The sequence below is a fragment of the Calliopsis andreniformis genome, chromosome 10, assembly GCF_051401765.1.
Source record: "Calliopsis andreniformis isolate RMS-2024a chromosome 10, iyCalAndr_principal, whole genome shotgun sequence".
NCBI lineage: Eukaryota > Metazoa > Arthropoda > Insecta > Hymenoptera > Andrenidae > Calliopsis > Calliopsis andreniformis.
In genome coordinates, this window is record NC_135071.1 from 7,782,795 (window position 1) to 7,798,622 (window position 15,828).

Here is a 15,828-nt window from a genome sequence, read left to right on the forward strand (position 1 = left end):
TACGTTCCCCATTCGTTTTGTCTGTATGTGTGAATGTTTTATAACTTTAAAATATGAATATTTTTGTGAATTTGATATTAGTTTACATGATCAGAAACTCTTTGCCAGAAGTTGTAGCATTATAATTTACATATCTACATCTAACCTTAATTTACCTAATTTTCATTTTAATCAATCTGTTATAGACCTACTGCATTTAATAAAATATAAATTATTCATGTATGATTGTAGATTAAAAAAACTATTTATAGTTACTGATTTATTTAAATAATGATTAACCGGCGAATGATTACAATTACCACGATTACTTCAATAATTGATTACAGAGGTAATCATAACATAATTACATACAGCTGAACTCTGATCGTGAATTTTGGTTAAGCGAATTTCTATCTTTGAAGAATGTCAGCTGACCAAATCAACTCGATGCTGGTTGAGAGGAAACTCCTGACCTGACCGTTCCTTCCTCTCACAATAGACAGTCTAGGTCTAGACTCTAGACCAGAGTTTTGACCGGTTATAACCGCTCACGAATTCCCATTAAGACGAAGTTCTTGACCGGTTATAACCGCTCACGAATTTCGGTCAAGCGAAGCTCCTGACTGGTTATAACCGCTCATGAATTCCGGTTTATCAAAAATTCTGACCGTTTCTTTTACTGCTCAAACCTCTCAATAACTCTGAAAACGACCCATGTGTCATTCTAGTCGGCTCACTGAGCTGACCGTAACCATAACCATAATTCTTTCGGTGTCTATTCTCTGGTTGTATGTACGTGGTAATGGATAAAAGAAGTTTAAACTTGGGATTTGTACGTATATATTAATATTAATTACTTTAAGAAATATTGTATTTCATATTAATAACACTCGTCTATTTTGGGTTGTACCACACTCCATGAAACGTAGTATATTCTAAAATTTATTTCTGTAAGTTTATAGCGTTCTTCCATTTCGTTTATTGAAGTTTAAAGTTTTGAATCCTAATTCTGTACTGCGAGCATTCAGCCCATGGTACTCTTGTTTAAGAAAAAATCCTCTTAATTTTCAGATTATACTTATATCAAAATACAAATTTTATTTTGTAGTCTTCAATTATGGAATATATTGAAACTTTTTGAAAATATGCCTTTAACAGTTACAGATTTATATACCTAGTTGATTGTATTAATATTATATTATTTTTTGTATTTGTATTCATCCATCACCAATAGCCATTTTCATCAAAGATTTTTATCACTGTTCTGTGTACACTCAATAACATCTGTAATTACTCGAGTACCAAAGAAAATCACAGGTCTCTACTGTGTATTCAGATTTGATAACAACTGAAACGTGTCTCTCACGTTTCCATTTCGATCGCCTGTTATGCTTCATCGTCAACCAATCAGCGAAGAGATTCATTAAACGGCACACGTCAAACGAAGTGTATTTATTTTTCATATAATTCTTTCGTTTTAATCAACAATGCAGGATCAACCTATTTGTACGTTCGCCGGAAATAACACGGTGACATAGTTTCCTATGCTTTTTTTCATTCCCCCCTGCTGTCTTTCCACTCGATATTCGACTGTCGCAGTGGAAGGACTCCTGTGAAAATATTTCGGCGCGCAGAACGAACGTACGTAAATCGCCTTTCGTAATTCAGTGCGATAGTACAGGACTCATAAATCTCATAAACGATGATATACTACCGTCGAGCGATCGGCCTCGATACGCACACATTCCCTGCACGGAACCGAAGAGAAAAAGGCGATCAATGGTTTAAACCTCTGAATGGAAAGAGAATAAGCACTGAAGTTCGAGATATAGTGCAATGGAAGAGGAGAAAGGGGATAAAACGACGAAAAAATTGCCTGTAAAATTTGTGATGAGTAAATTTGATCTTTGCAAATTTCTGTCTAAATCTACAATAGGAGATACAGAATTGGATGAATTCTTGTCAAATAAAGGGAATGAAATTTTTAATTTTAGACTATAGTTATACTTGCAATTAGTGTACTGGGGAAGGGAAAAAAGGAGAAGCCGAGAGAAAATGAAACTCTATAAAATTTGCAAAGAACACGTTTTATTTTTGCAAATTTCCCTTAAAAATGTAGGAGGATCGAAATTGGATACGTTTTACTGACAAATGAGGGAGAAAAAATTGTCAGATTTTGAATGACATACAGCTGAAGCACGCTGGTTATGATACATTTTGTTATGAAATACTTTAGCAATCTAATTCTTTGAATTAAATTGTGTTCCATATTTTTCAGAGTTCAACAGCGAATATTTATGATTACTATACATGCTCTAAAAAATAATAAATAAAAAGTGAGAATTCATTTTAATTGTGGACTTAATCTTTTATAGAGATATATATATTTGAATGATAATCGACCTTGTGTGAGAAAAGTATTTTCTATTGTCATATACTTCGAGACTAATGCTTGGATTGCGTTTCAGGCTCATCAAACAACTGCTTTGTAAAGGAAACCATAAATCTTACGTAAAATTAACCTGATTCAGAGTAGAGAAATATTTAAAATAGTTTACTTTTTACGCATATGCAATTTGTCTTTCTATTTAATTCCCTTGTTTCGTTTTGTGCATTTTTGAATTTTACATATCACTAAAGAAAATAAGCTTAAGAAATCATAAGTAACAGAATACAGTACTGTACTGTAAAATGGCCGAATTTCAGGCCCCCAAAAAGACTTCTCGTCGTTCGAGATACGTAAAAGATACGTGAAAGATACGTAAAATTTGATCTTTAAAAAGGAATGTCTTACTCATTCTACCTCAAACCTTTCTACAAACCAAGTTCTAGATATCTTTGTTATAAATAATTGGAATCGTATCGTGTTTGGTATCATTTTCATCGGAAGAACACAAGAAATTGATTGGTGTTACTTGCGGAAGAATTCGATAGCAAATAAAGAACATGATTTTTTCGACTTCACTTTTTCCTTGTCTTTTATGGCCTCCTGTTGTTTTCGGGCATCGAGTTTGAATGTAAGCAGCCTAACCCAACTATGTCGATTGTAAGGATCGACTCCAGGTCCAAGTCTTGACCGCGACTGTTTTTCTCGTAATTTTTCAAAACCTCTCAGAATCGGTCTCCTACTAAACGGTCACAGACTTCTGACCAAAACTTAGTCGGTTAGCTTTTGCGGCTAACCTTTTAACCGCTCGCGATTTTAAGGTCAGAATTTCGGTCATCTTTCATTACGGTTACTAGTTGCTTAGAGGTTCTAACCAGTCTATACTTCGTTCACTGGGAGAACGCAGTTGTCGGTTGACGAGTTTTCGTACCCTTTGCGCAGTTCACGCCTACGCTCATTAGTTATTGGCTCTGTCACTCCCGAGCACATCCCTACCCATGAACCCCTTGTTGGGCCCTTGGAGGTCCTACCATTTCTAAAGAAAGTCACTTCCTCAAGTGTTAGCGCATAAACGGTGTGAAAGAAATTTTGAGCAAGCAAACGATATTCTTTTAGATTTTAGTTTTCTCCGAAAGTATTAATGCGGCTCTGTTAGCAAATAAAAATCTTCTTGAATATCGTCTCTGTCGACCGAAAACGTACTGGTACTAGTCAGAATTCTTACTGCGTTGCAATACCATAAACGACCCTAGATTTCCCGTGTCATAAACTACCTGGTCCTATCGAACATTTTGTAGGAAATCCAGGAAACAGTTCTACCGTTGCTGTTTCTTTATAATCAAATAAGCTGTGAATTCTTATACATTGATATCTCAATAAATATTGTTTCTTAATAGATAGAAACGTTTGTTTCATTTGGACACTAGGTATACAGAGTAGAAAGAAGCAAGGCGTGTCCTTTTAGGCTCTTGAATTCTTCACCAATCTCAGTGGAAAAGTCAGTCGGGGCAATGGAAGCCATCTGCGTGAAACGACTGCGTTCTCTCAGTGAACGCAGTATAGAATTCCGGTCACAACTCCAGTCTTAACTTCCTGGATACGACTTGTCTTAGAATTACAAAAAAGGCTTCAAATATGAATACTGCTACAAACTTTATAATTATTAAAAAATTGAAATATTCTTATACAAGTCACAATGACAAGTTCCTAAGTTAAATGACAATAAAATAAAATCCCTAATTACTCTTTTACTTTAACATTCCTACAAAATTATCAATATCTAACTTCAACCACAATTTTTGAAGCCAACAATAGAGTCATTGAATATAGTCATGAAACTGACCGATTGATTGAAAATTTTCTGACACGGATAGCTTACATCATGCTCCACTAGTTCATTACTATACGTGTTGAAAGAGATGGATGTGTATGATGGCTAAATGTCATGTTTTTATAAAATGCAACGTATGTACTAGGATAATGTGAACGAAACTCGCAAACATTACACGTTTCTGACGAATAGAATGGGAGATGCAAGTAAATGAATATTCATCGAACTGTACGCCTCGTGTAACAGATTCGAAACAAAAAAGGATTGCATGGAATTAATGATGAATAATGTGGGACGATATACTAACGAAATCACTGGATCAATAAAGAGGTTTAATTAGTTTAATTTATTTCTGGCCGAAAGCAGCGACAGATTATGCAAATCTAAATAAATATTCAATATTGGCACAGTAGTAAGCATCTGGTGGCGTGCATTCAGTAGGTACTTCTATTGATGAGAAAGTTCATGTCATTTTTTATGATCGCTAAATTTAGATTAACTGTAGGTGTTAATGGTAATAACTTAAACTGAATAGATAGTTATAGAGATTGCTGAAATCAATACTGTGAAACTACTTTAATGAAACTTTAGCTCTAATTTTAATGTATGGGGGTTTCTGTTATTATTTTGTATTATTATGTATATTATTTTATTATTTATAATAAATTTCTCGTTGATGATAGAATAACACTGGTCTACGAAATTTGACTCATGTTTCGGTTACATAATATTCAATACCTGATCTTTATAGTATTTTTTACGCTGACTCTGAATCTAGAACCCGTTTTTTCCTATCACGTAGAATTCTTTTGTAATTCCGCTTTGAAGCACTGAAAGATACTGTTTCGCTCGTACATCGTACGTTCTGTGGCTCGGCGATCTCGGCTCAAGTGTACCACATATTTCTAGTTTCATTTCGGTTCAAACTGCTTATATTCTACTCCTCTTTTGCTTACTTCGAATTACAGGTTAGAAAATTACCGTTTTTGCTGTTCTTGAAATCTGCTCTGCAGTTAAACTATATTATAATTTATCCATTTTTTAACTTCATACCCCTTTATTATTAAAATTTAGATATATCGATAATATCGTTAAGAAATCAATAACAAATAGCAATGACTACAGTCTCTATTCTGAGATATTGTTATCTGTAAACAATTGGAGACGTTTTTGTTGATAATTCGATAGATATATTCGTAATATTCTTAAGATATTGATAACGAATAGAAGTGACTGGAGTTTCTATTTTTTCTTATACGAAGTTACTGGGGAATTATTATATTGAATGCACACAATTACAGATGTTGATAATTTACTTTATATAATTGGATGTGATATTGTTGATAATTGGACAGATATATTGACGATATCGTTAAGATATCGATAACGAATACGAGTGACTTGAGTCTCTATTTCTTCTTATACGAAGTTACTGAGATATTATATTGAATTCAAACAACTGGAGATGTTTATAATTTATTTTACATAATTGGATGTGCTATTGCTGATAGTTAGATAGATAGACTGACGACATCCTTAGGATATCGATGACGGGTATAGGAGTGACTGGAGTCTCTTAAACCTTTCCCTCCACTATACCTACTCAATTGTCAGCAACAACTAATCCCATCATTTAAACACTTCACAACATCTTTAATAATAACTATAAATTAGAAGCAATATAGACTGTAGTGAATGCTATCTGTTATCGATACATAGATGGGCATATCTCTAAATGGAACGAACAATTTTGCTGTCCTTATATCAGAGCCTTTTCAGATTTTATTTTCCAAATTACCGAAAATTGTTACATGCCATTAAGAAAACAACAAATAACAATTTTCAGAATCAAAATCGGTTACTCCACTGTCCAAAGTACAATAATTACTGCAACTCCTTTAACATAAATCTACTAGAAAGAGATACTCTTTCACAAAGAGATATAAAATGGACCAACAGTTTAACACTGAAACAATTTACAGTTCCTAATAATCAAGTAGTCGATACGATTTCCAAATACGAAAAAAGGCAAACATAATACAAAAACTTCGATACATTACATTGATGATACTTCTCTATCAGAAAATTCTAGTTCGCATTTAAAAGGCACAAATCGAAGACTAAAACCAAAATAAAGTTAACCTCAAACTGTGTAAACAAATCGTAGAATTTGCCTCTAATAAATTGACCCTGTAACGACTGGATTTAATTACAATTACGCTAGATAAAGAAAATTAATTAACGTTTAAGTTTTGCAGAAAGCCATTATCTGAGATTCAACCAGCAACGTTCTCCCTCGCTCGCATCTAATCTCCTCACCAGGTCGGAGATTAGACACCTGGCCCCGGTGGACGTGGAATTAAGCAGAGGCGAGAGGACAGTCTGATCGTACCGGGAATAGCGTCAAAGCGCTATTATCGTCGGCAGGAGCCGTTCTGGATTCTGCTAATTCCAGGAATTACGGCAGTAGCCTTCGACATGCACGCGATGCCAGTTACCGCGGGACGCAGCATCTTTGGCACGGACAACGGGCCCTTCTCGTTGCGGTGCACTAGGAGGAAACTTAACTCGACGCTGCACTTGGAGGGTGCAGCATCCTCTAGCTCTGCATGCACAGCGATTGCGCATCTGCCCTTGTTACAACTGAATGGCCCATTGCTCTTACACGAGTTCCCTACAGTAATCTACCGAAATTCTCCGAAGTTAATGTTGCCCCAGCGACAATAACGCCGGGCAATAATTAATTCTGATAATGGTTGCGCGCTGATGAAACTTTCGCCCGCTAGGCGAACAGCGGATATGGAGTATAACGCTTCCGTGACGAACCAGAATTTCTTGCGGACTTAAATGCCGAGATATAGGGAAATGTCAGGGAGGTTTGAGAATGTGGTTTGTTGTTCGTGGAGTGTTCGTTTCAATTAATCTACAGGTTTATTTCGGACGCGAGTTAAATGGTGTAATTGATACAGAATATTTATAGGTAGGTGTATGTATTTTGAATTATTGCAGCTTTATGTTTGTATTTGTTCCTTTCCTATGCTGCGGTAGGAACGAAATTTAAATTGTACGTGCTATTTAATCATTTCACGTTGACTAGTATTATAGAAATAAAAGAATAATGAGTGGGAATAACTATGACTAAGTAGTGTTGGTACTTGGAAATGAGTACCACCTCTAATATTTCATTATTTGAAAAGTGTAAAATTGAAAAATATCTAATTTAACAAAATTGGAAACTACCAATTTAAATATACACAGATTGTGAAAACATGACAAATTCAAAAATTGAAACTTTAAAAAATTAAGAACTTGTATATTTAAACATTTCGAAGATCCTATACTTTTAAATCTTTCATTAACATTATAGGCAAGAAAAAAGAATTGTTACAAATAGGGAGCCTTCCTTGGTAATGAAATACTATATAAATTTTTGTGTTTTTAAATTAATCGTATTTCATTTAGCAATATTGGCTTAAAACAACTTTATACTTGTTGCATAATTAAAAGTGTTTGGAATGTCTGTTTGAATGTGCCACAAATATATCTCTCGAACGTTTAGTTTCATTGAAAAAAAATAAAAAAATACATAGATACAATGATACAGAAACACGAAAATGTCATACATTTTTTACATTTTGAATACCCATTATATTACGAACAAAAGACGTGATTTTCAAATCTCTTTACTCTTTACTAAAAACTATTTTTGGTTACAACTCCCTAATTATACAGAATACGTATAAAAATGTAATCAAGTACATTAAATACGTTTTACTTAAAATTTCCTATTCCTTAATTAATTAAAGTTTCACAGGCTCTGTGCTCGTACATATGCGTTTTGCAACAAATACTAAAAGCTAACCTAAGTTACTTCTATACCTAAACAGAGCAATTGTGAAATAAAGCAGAACTACATTCACTAAGCAGTGAATTTTAATAAGAATAGCTTTTCTTGAAACGTCAACATTTGAATACAATTAGTGTTTGTAAGCAACGTTGGAATCCTTATTAAAACAATGAAAAATTCATAATTTATCTGCTTACCCTTCCTTACAAATTTTAGGCGCCAATGATCCCTGTGTTCAATATGTATCGAAAATATATTGCTCCAGTAAACATTCTTTAGTAAAATGTTGGAAACTGAAATGATTTGCTTATTCAGTATAAAATTAAAACATAATTCTATCCTTTGTCTACTTTTTTCAATGAACAAAATAATCTACTCACTTCTTCGTCCTATGCGTTCTTTACTATGATCTCAGTCTCACATCGCACATGCGCACAACTAGGTACAGCGGCCATTATGCACAGAAGCGGGTAAAATATACATTTCAAATCAGAAATGAGGAGTGATTTATTTCACTTTAGTTGTAAAGTCTTAAAAGTAAAGTAGTTACATTTTTCTACATAATAAATTTATTTTCCAATATGCAAATAGTACTTTATCTTCATTTAAAGAAAGATAAAACTACTCCTGTTAATAGAGTAATTGATAATAATATTATTAAAGCCAGTAGCTAATTATGTGATCTAGCTGCCTTGATAAAGAATTTCCACAAAAATATGTCAACTATGTCGGTTCGAAGAATCTGAAATACGTTCAATGTAGGTTTTAAAAATTCTAATGATATCTACAGATATCGTATCTACAGATATCATATCGTATCTGTTTTATTTTGAATAAGGATTGATTTTATACAGAAAATGTGTAGTTGTATTTTTACAAATTTGAAATTATATTCATTGAAAAAATAAGATTCCAAATTATAAACCAGGTGACAAAAAATATTTATTTTAACATCTATAAAAATTCTAACAAAAAACGAAAATTGACTTTTTTCCATTTGGAAAGATGAACATTCAGAAAAATGGAAGTATAGTATTATTTTAACGATATATAAGTATTATAAAATTTGAGTACATAATAAACTAAATAATAGATAATTAAAATTAAATTAAATTTAAATAATACATACGTATCGATTAAAATAGCATCTAAAGAATTGTTTCTGTACTCTTTAAAATTGTTGAACATTGACAATATCAACAACAAGAATACTGCAATTACTTACTGTTTCCATTGCATTTCTTCAATTGAACACAAGAAAAATTCTTTTCAATTCTGACAAACAATTCTGACAAAAACCGAACATATCTACAGGTATGTATATGCATATTGTAACCAAAGATCACCTGACGCAGCATTATGTGTATTTTACATACGTGTACATAAGCCTCTACTGAAACAATGAGTACAATAATAACAAAGCCTCTCTGACTTTTGAAAGAACAAGGGGGTAGTTCATAGAAAAGGAATTGTTTAACAAAAGGAACACAAGACAATTGGTGGGGTTATTGCTCATATAGCCTCAGTGAAACTTTCGAACTTTGGTGCGCGATACAACACTTCGTTACAGAATTCATTTAATATCGGCGATCGATCCGTGATAAAAGCTCCGTTGGTACCGTGGCACTATATTAAACCGATAATTCGCCGTTGGCGTATTCCCCTGGCAACTACGCTGTAATTAATTTCGCCATTTTAGCGGAACTTCCTAACCCTGGCCTGTCAAAAACTTACTACCCTGCATCAAAGTGTCACCCACTACCAGGGTATCTCTGAGCAAAAAAGATACGACTCTGGGAGACATATGAAGGGATATGAAATCTATACAATGTTTTAACACAGGCTCACAGAGCAATGAGTTTATAGTAGGGGTGTGCAGGTTCCGAAGATTTTGGGTTCCAGTCGGGTCAGGAATTTTTTCGGGATTAAGTCGGGACTCTGGAGGTTGTAATGTTCGGGTACCCGAAGTTGAAGCTGTATCGGAATCTCAAAAATGCCTATATTTCAGGTACTGAAGAAAATAGTTATTTTCTGATGCTAGCAATATTGTTACCGTCACGAGAACAAAATGTTACCCTTGTGGGGTATTTGTCATAATTTAGTTATAACAAATTATAAAGAGGTTTTGTTTGTATTTATGGTTTAATTTTCCATTGCTTACTTTCGAAGTACCGAAACTAAAAAAATCGTTATTTTATTAAATATCTTTTTAAGATAAAATCTCATTAAAAACTGTTTTATACAAAAGTTTCTTCTTTTTTCGCATAGAATAAAAATCTGTAAATAAAAATATAGGTTTCCATTAAAAAAAAAACAAAGTTACTCGAAGAGTAACTTACAAAGCGTTTAACTTAAAAAAAATAATTAGAGTAGTTGTATTTCCTCCTTGAAACCGAGTAACTTTTGTATTTAACATTTTTTAAAGTTCTCAAATAAACACGCTGTATATGTGATTATATCACAGAATATAATGATTCTTCCAAATCGAAATTTACGAACTTTCAGAACCCAAACCTGGCTCGATTTTAACTGTTCCGGTATCCGAAATTTACGAGACCCAATCCGATCTCATCAATGCCCTACCTAATCCGAGGCTCAGGTACCTGTAACTTTGAATACCCGCACAACTCTAGTTTGTAGTGAGTGACGCGTTTCTGAGTTCAAATTATGTTTATGATAACATATTTTGATTTCATCAAAAATATAAGTAGTGTAAGCAAGTAAGACTCTTCCGCTCAAAACAATTTTGAGTTAAGAAGGATTTTTAACACGCTGTTCGCTATTATGCATAACAGGAAGATTTAATTCAGAACATTTTATGGAAAAAGATTACTTACAGCAAAACTAAAATATCAGCTTTTTCATTCATTTGTAGATAATTGTAAAAGAAGAGGAGATTCAGTTCTTTTTATCACAGATAGAACTTTTTTACTCAATCAACCCTCGATCTAATGCTACCAGGTCACCTGAATTCTCAACCTAAACTTGAGTTTCATAAACCATCACCATCAATAACGCCTCGTTTAATGAGAGACGATGCTCGTAAATCAACCCTCGAATTCACTCGTTCAGAATCTGCGTCCAAAAATCTTGCACCATTTTCCAGCAATTCTGTCGTCATCGTGTGGACATTAATCACCAAGAACTTGACGGTTTTTCAGTCGAACCTTAGGATAATCGCGTGAAAACGCCAGCAGGATGCAAAAGGGCGAAGAACAACCAGAAGAAGAACTATCCGCAGAAAGTTACCTAGAAAGAAGTAAAAAGAGGGCCGAGAAGGATTTTAACGCTAACCAGGCGTCGTGGATAAATATTAATTAGCAAAATTCGGTTCCTGTTCGCTTATTGGCAGGCCGTCTCGAAAACATGGCAATTTGCAGGCAGGTCTCGTCTCTGGGGCGCATTAGCGATCCAGTGGTCTATCAGGGAGGAAGAAATTGACAAATTGTACTTTTAAATGATCGAGTCGAGCTGGCTTCCACTCCAGGAGTTCACGAAGAACCTGCTCGCTGGTAGGAGGACTATAAATAAGGGTAAGGAGAAGAAGAACCGTGTGACGAGGAGCCACGGGGAGCTCGGCACCTTCTTTTTCGAGGAAGGCACCGCTCGAAGAAAATTAAATGACGTCGAGGGAAGTTTCAGCGGGCAAGTTTTAAATTAATATTGTTACGCGGCCTGGTAATCGTGATAAGCTGCTCCAGTAACCCGTCCTCAAGTGGTTAAGATGGAGACCGAGGGAATTCTTCGCTGGTGAATGAATCTCCTAGAACTGCAGGTCGACGATAACTTCTGGCTGGTCCCACTACTTCACTCTCTAGTTCCAACTTTGGTACCTTGCACGATTTAGTGTTTCTTCTTTTTTGAACCATTTTCCGTGGGATCCGCTTTTTCTTTGGACTGCTTCGAGTAGGTTATGTATAACCGAGTTTCATCGCATTAACTATTGTTTTAAAAGGGTACGTGTATTCTTCTTAACTTTTCTTAAGGAAAATATTAACATTATTTTATTTGATTTTTTTTTGTTAGTTTAGTCAGTTTAGTTAATTAGGTTAGATACTGTAATTACAGTTTCTTTATATAGAAATGCAATAGAAGCTCCAGATAATGTAAGCTAAAGCAGGAAAACAAAGTGGTGATAAAGATGTGCTTTTTTATGCCGAAACACTTAAAACATTTTAAAAAGGGCTGCAATAGGTTGAAGCACAGATAAATGTACACGCAATTAATATTTATGTTGAAAAACGTCAAACTTCTTAATTTTTATTTGAGTAAACGAAATTTAAGATCAGAAAAATGATTAATGTAGATACTAATTTTTGCGAAAGGTTCTTTGTCAAACGCGATAATACGGTAATATTTTACATTTTCAAAAATTACAGTATTTTTAAATAACTTCGTATTCTCACATTCAGCTGAAAACTTCTTGCTACTTTTTTGCAAAAAAATGAACAATTACCGTTATTGTTTCAACCTTCTATATGTATTTTTAATTTAGTTTAAGGGAACACGTAGAAAATAAAACCTACTTTTTTAAAAAAGAAGTAGAGATAATTCGAAAGGATAGATAAGGCAATATTTTCTACGTCGACATACCAACTGTATTTGTTGAGCTTCTCAAAAACGATTTTTCCACAAGTAAGTAATTACTCCCATTTACGACTGGTAGTTTCTTACGAGGAACTTTTCGTCTCTGACAAGTTGCGTGATATTTACCAGTAATTTGTACTCGCTAGACTTGTCCAGGACATCCCCAATTAACGCCAGCGAGGATTCGCAGATGGTCCACTGGCGATCACAGTGAAGTTTCTCGAAAAAAGAAGCGCTTTCAAGAGTCTCCTTCCTGGACCTAGCTAACCGTACCGCTGGAAACCGAGCCGACAGTTTTCCGAGGCGAATAGAAAGGCTACTAATTGTTGAGCCAGAAACAGGACTTTGTGTGCGCGAAACCGTGACCGATTCACAGGGAGGTATGAGAGGAAATCAGCCCGTAGAGCAGCGAATGCAGAAACGAGGGGAGTTGGAATAGTTTGTTGTAATTAGCAACGCTGAAGGTAGTTGAAAGTGTCGTTTCTCTGCGAACGATGAGGTCAACACTCATGAGCTTCTAGTCTAGGTGAATTCGAACTTCATGATTGAACTTCAGGATTGTACTTCCTGACCAAAGACAAAGTGGACCGGTTGCAGCTATTTTAAACTGTAACCCAACAATCAGATCTCCATTTGCTCGGTCCGCTTTTCAGATCCGTAACGACAGGCCCTCTCTAATTCACGTTTGTTCAACGTGTTTGACCTGGAAACTTTGTTCCTGCTCGTTTCGGTTCTGCTCCAATTTCCCTGCGCCCAGGTTATAGTCGCATTTCAAAGTAAGCGGATTTCCTTTGATCCTGAGAGTTTTTCACTCTGTATTATTTTCGGACGGTTAATTGTTTGTTCTGGATCGTGAACTTATTGTAGGAGGCAATTGCAGAAATATTAGGGATTCTTTCACGGGACATCGTTTTGCTAGAGCTAGTCAGTAATTCAATGAGAAGACATGATATTTGGTGGTGTGGTAACTCCACATAAGTCGTCTTGCAAGTTAAAACACTGGTACAAGGATTGAAAACGAAATAATAGAAATAATAGATAGCTAAAAATGAAGTAGCTTAGATACTCTTCCTCGTCCTATTATTAATTTCTACGTTATATTTACGAAAGATTTCATAATGATCAAAGTCTCGTTGAAACTTTCTTCATAGGGACAAAATCATTCAAAGTATTGAAATTTTGTTAAAGATTATTCGAAATATTTACAAATGGTTGTGCCTTAAAAGTATGAAGCAAGGTATTGATTGCACAGCAAGATGTTGCCCTCCCGGTTCAAAATTTACGACCGAATCGAAACTTTCGCTAGCAAGAATGTAATCTTCTTGATTGATTGACTCGTTTAGCTCGAACTACGTAAGCGGCGGGATATCGTTAGGTAGTTCGTCACTTCCCTTCAATTATAAATACTAAACCGATCATCATGAATTAGATTACTTCGCGCTGAACCCTAACCGATTAAAGTATTGACGAACGCTGACATGTTCGCTAAGTTCCTCGATCAATCATCGTGCTTTTTCGAAATTAGTTGTTACAATTTTTTGAATTTTCCTTATTCTTTAATCAGTTACAAAACCATTGAAAACAACGATTTTATGATATTCATTTTGAATCTTGGAATTGTCAAAACTTTCAAGGTTTTTAAGGTTTATAAGATGTTCATAATTCTGAAGATTATCATGATTCTATATGTTTTCAAGATATTCAAAATATTTATGATTTTTGAAACTTACAACATTTCTAAGACTATTAAAATTTTAAAAATTTTCAAGATTTTCAAAATTTTCGCAATTTTAACAATTTTTATATTCAATATTTCCAACATGTTCAAAATTCCCAAGGTCAGCAAAATTATAAAGCTTTAAAGCTTTTAAATTCTGAGATTTATAAATTGTCAAAGCTGTCTCAGAATAGAAGCGACTTTGGTGTTTGAATAGCCATTTCTGATTATTGATGAAATTATTTTCAAGTCCCTCGTATCATTTAACACCAGCATGAAATTTTGAAAACACAGTCTAACTCCCAAACTAAACTTCAATTTTCCAATCACTTTAAATAAAAACATACATGTTTCTTACTATACACTCACATCTCAATCATTCCACCTTCACAAACAAGAATCCACCTCAACTGACATGAAATTAACTCATATGAACACACGTATTCTTTTCCTTATCAAAGCATAAGTGTAAGCCCACTTAACTACCTGTTTACTTCAGGATAATCTTCATTTTACCAGTGAAAATTCGACTTTTTCGTCCAGCATCGAAATGCTTCAATAAATTCCAGGCAAGAGTGAGGGATTGGTTACCCCCTGAATGTCTTCTCACGGTCCATATATTCTTCCTATACCGCCGTTCCTGCTAGCGAAAAGAATTACTCGGATCCATTGGTAACTGGCGCGTAGACAATCAGAAATTCGAAAGTTTCGGGGCTGGAGAGAGCTACGCGTAGCTGTTTGCTTTCGTTCAGTAGGGGCTGGTTCACAAATCGATGATACGTCGCCAGAATTGGAAAGGATACCGAAGAATTATGGGACGAAGAGAAACGGGTCTCGCGGTTCGTTCGATGATAAATTTGCTTTCGCCTGGGCTAAAATGAAGGGGAAAATTAAAGGCAGAGTTTTCGAAGCTGGATTATTGACTTGGACATTATTTGAATAAAATATTTCTAATAAAATAGTGTAAAAACGATTTGCAAACCTTTACAAAAGCATTATTATCCCAACAAATATAATCACATATTTCTAAACTCAACATCTTTAAAATGAAATATTCACCCATTTTGCAAACTCAGCTGATGCGTCAATATTGAAGTAGACTGAACTATGGTCAGAATTTCACTCGATTACGTGGAATTATTTCGAGCACAAAATTTTATTGGATCGCAGCACGTACGTCTAGCTTAGAAGCGTAGCAACGTAACGATATTGTCCGAGTCATGAGAAACGACAGGAAACGTTCACACGTCGCATTAAATTACGGAGTTCGTTTAGGAAAAACTTCACGTAGGTGTACTTTACTTATGCACGCTGCACTTTGTCGCAGCCTGCAAATTACGTGGCACGCGATAACGTTCATATGTTCAAAAGGAGGTCACGAATTCCAGGTGTGTGCTGTTATACGCACGTCGAAGCGAAGAAACGCGCTTGAAGATTGATAACTTATATCTGTGAACTATAATAATGCACTAGTGGTAAAA